At 49.4% G+C, this 3,746-nt stretch overlaps 1 pseudogene; it reads left to right on the top strand.

The window, feature by feature from the left end:
- Positions 1 to 1,442: 1,442 nt before the first annotated feature.
- On the top strand, positions 1,443 to 2,958 carry LOC129081772 (RNA-binding protein FUS-like; annotated as a pseudogene).
- The last annotated feature ends 788 nt before the right edge of the window (positions 2,959 to 3,746 follow it).

Below are 3,746 nucleotides of genomic sequence, written 5' to 3'. Positions count from 1 at the left end.
ATATATGCCCCCCATGTTCATTGCTGCATTGTTTACAGTCACCAAGATAGGGAAGCAGCCCAAGCATCCATCAGCAGACCAGTGGATAACAAAGCTGTTGCACACATACACAGTGGGATATTACTTGGTCATTAAAAAAATCTTACCATTTGTGACAGAATGGATGGAACTGGAACATGTTATGCTAAGCAAAACATGCCTAAATAATATTTAATTTTATGTCATTTTGTTTATTCATTCATCCGTTAATGGGCGCCTCAGTAGTTTCCACCTTTTGGCCATTGTGAATACTGTAACCATGAACACAGGCATACAAATATCTGTTTGAGTCTTTGCTTTCACTTTATTTGGATATATATTCAAAAGTAGAGGGACGTCCAACCAAGATGGAGATATAGCTAGATACACGTTGCTTCCTCACACAACCAAAGAAAGACAACAACAAATTTAAAAACAAAAATCAACCAGAACTGCCAGAAAATCAAAGTGTATGGAAGTCCGACACCTAAGGAGGTAAAGGAGAAACATTCATCCAGACTGGTAGGTGGGGCGAAGGTGGGCAGTGGGGGTGGAGAGGATGCACAGCGAGAAGGCTGACCAGGCAGATACGGTGGCAGCTGGTGGACCAGGCAGTACCACATTCATGCGGGGATAAGCCAGAAGGAACAACTGGGGAGCGAGACAGACCACACAACAGGGCTCCAGTGCGGGAAACTAAAACCTCAAAACCCTGGCTGTAAAAACCTGTGGGGCTTGTGGCAGCAGGAGAAACTCCCAGCCTCACAGGAGAGTCCTTTGGAGAGACCGACAGGGTCCTAGAATGTACGCAAACCCACCCACCTGGGAATTAGCACCAGAAAGGCCCAATTTGCTTGCGGGTAGTGGGGGAAGTGACTGAAAGTGGGGCGAGAGCTGAGAAAATGGCATTTTTCCCTCCTTGATCCTTCCCCCACATCAGCACCACAAGGCAGTGAAGTGCGTTGCCCCACCCTGGAAATACCTAAGGCTCCATCCCTTATAACCTAACAGGTGTGCTGAGACAAAGAAATAGGGCTCAAATGGGAGAACAGATCAAAGCTCCAGTAAAAGAACTAAGTGATGAGGAGATAGGCAACCTATCAGATGCAGAGTTCAAAACACTGATAATTACCCCCAGCTGGTGTGGCTCAGTGGCCTGAGTGCTGGCCTGCAAACAAAAGTGTTGCTGGTTCGATTTCCAGTCAGGGCACGTGCCTTGGTTGCAGGCCAGATTCCCAGTAGGGGGCATGTGAGAGGCAACCACACATTGATATTTCTCTCCCTCTTTCTCTCTCCCTTCCCCTCCTTCTAAAAACAAATAAATAAAGTCTTTAAAAATAAACACTGGTGGCTCAGTGCTCGAAGCATTGGTGCACTGTGGTACTTGAGTCTTATCGCTGTAGGCCGGTTGCACGAGTGCCGACATGGCCTCAAACGACTATACCCAACAAGCAACCCAAAGCTATGGGGCCTACCCAATCCAGCCTGGGCAGGGATATTCCCAGCAGAGCAATCAGCTCCATGGACAGCAGGGTTATGGTGCCTACACCCAGTCAGGGGACACTTCAGGCTATGGCCAGAGCACCTACAGTTCTTATGGACAGACCCAGAACACAGGCCATGCCGCTCAGTCATCTCCCCAGGGATAGGGCTCAGCTGACGGCTATGGCGGTGGCCAGGGTCCTCAGTCATCTTACAGGCAGCAGCCCTACCCTGGTTATGGCCAGCAGCCGGCTCCGAGCAGCCTCAGGCAGTTGCGGTAGCGGTTCTCAGACCAGCAACTATGGGCAGCCCCGCAGTGGGGCCTATGGTCAGCAGTCTCGTTGTGGTGGACAGCAGCCTAGCTATGGACAGCAGCAAAGCTCCTAAAATCCTCCTCGGGGCTATGGACAGCAGAACCAGTACAACAGTAGCAGTGGAGGTAACTATGGTCAAGAGCAGTCCTCCGTGAGTGGTGACGGCAGTAGTGGCGGTCATGGCAATTAAAACCAGAGTGGCGGTGGCGGCGCTGGCTACGGGGGAGGCAGCAGGACCGTGGGGGACGAGGCCGGGGCGGTGACAGTGGTTACAACCGCAGCAGCGGTGGCTATGAACCCAGAGGTCGTGGAGGTGGCCGTGGAGGCAGAGGTGGCATGGGCGGAAGTGACCGTGATGGCTTCAATAAATTTGGTGGCCCTCGGGACCAAGGATCACATCATGACTCGGAACAGGATAATTCAGACAGCAACACCATCTTCATGCAGGGCCTGGGCGAGAATGTTGCAATTGCATCTGTGGCTGATGACTTCAAGCAGATTGGATTATTAAGACAAATGAAAAACAGGACAGCCCATGATTAATCTGTACACAGACAGGGAAAAGGGCAAGCTGAGAGGCAACAGTATCATTTGATGACCCACCTTCTGCTAAAGCAGCCATTGACTGGTTTGATGGTAAAGAATTCCCTGGGAATCCTATTAAGGTCTCATTTGCTACTCAGTGAGCAGATTTCAATCGGGGTGGCAGCAACGGTCGTGGAGGCCAAGGGCAAGGAGGACTCATGGGCCGTGGAGGCTATGGAGGTGGTGGCGGTGGCCGGGGAGGGTTCCCCAGTGGAGGTGGTGGCGGTGGTGGACAGCAGCAAGCTGGGGACTGGAAGGGCCCTAATCCTACACGTGAGAGCATTACCTTCTCTTGGAGGAATGGATGCGACCAGTGTAAGGCCTCCAAACCCCATGGCCCAGGAAGGGGACCAAGAGGTTCTCATAAGGGGGCTAGCTATGGAGATGATCATCGCAGTGGCAGAGGAGGAGGCTATGACTGGAGTGGCTGCCGAGGCTGAGGTGGGGACCATGGGGGCTTCTGAAGGGCCGGAGTGGTGGGGACAGAGGTGGCTTTGGCCCTGGGAAGATGGACTCCAGGGCTGACCACAGACAGGATAGCAGGGAGCGGTCATATTAGCCTGCCTGCTGAGGTTCTGGAACAGCTTTTCTTCTATACCCAGTGTTACCCTCATAATTTTGTAACCTTCCAACTCCCGATCACCCATGGGTTTTCTGTGACAGACTGTGTAATTATAACCATTTCTCTGGTTCCCATTAAAAACCATCATTTTAGTTTTAAAAAAAACTCCCACTGGTAATCAGGATGCTCACAGAAATGGTGGAGTACAGACACAAAATAGAGGAAAAAGTGGAGTGAAATAAAGCAAAATATACGTGGAAACAACAGTAAGGGAAGGAAACCAGAATTCAAATCAATGATATGAAACAGAAGGAAGAAATAAACATCCAACAGGAACAGAATTAAGAAACAAGAATTCCAAAAATGAGGAGAGGCTTAGGGACCTCTGGGACAACATTAAACATTCTAACATCCGAATCATAGGGGTGGGTGCCAGAAGGAGAAGAGGAAGGACAAGAAATCAAAAACTTATTTGCACAAATAGTAAAGAAAAACTTCCCTAGTCTGGCAAAGGAAATAGGCTTTCAGAAAGTCCAGGAAGCTCAGAGAGTCCAAAAGAAACTGGACCCGAGGAAGAATACACCAAGGCACATCATATTACATTACCCAAGATTAAAGATAAAGAGAGGATCTTAACAGCAGCAAGAGGAAAGGAGAAAGTTACCTACAAAGGAGTTTCCATAAGAAAATGAGCTGATTTCTCCAAAGAAACCTTTCAGGCAAGAAGTGGCTGGAAAGAAGTATTCAAAGTCATGAAAGACAAGGACCTATATCCAAGAGTACTC

This window comes from Pteronotus mesoamericanus, unplaced genomic scaffold, assembly GCF_021234165.1.
Source record: "Pteronotus mesoamericanus isolate MK-2021 breed Mesoamerican mustached bat unplaced genomic scaffold, CSHL_Meso_final contig_123, whole genome shotgun sequence".
NCBI lineage: Eukaryota > Metazoa > Chordata > Mammalia > Chiroptera > Mormoopidae > Pteronotus > Pteronotus mesoamericanus.
This window is presented reverse-complemented; position numbering and strand designations above follow the sequence as displayed.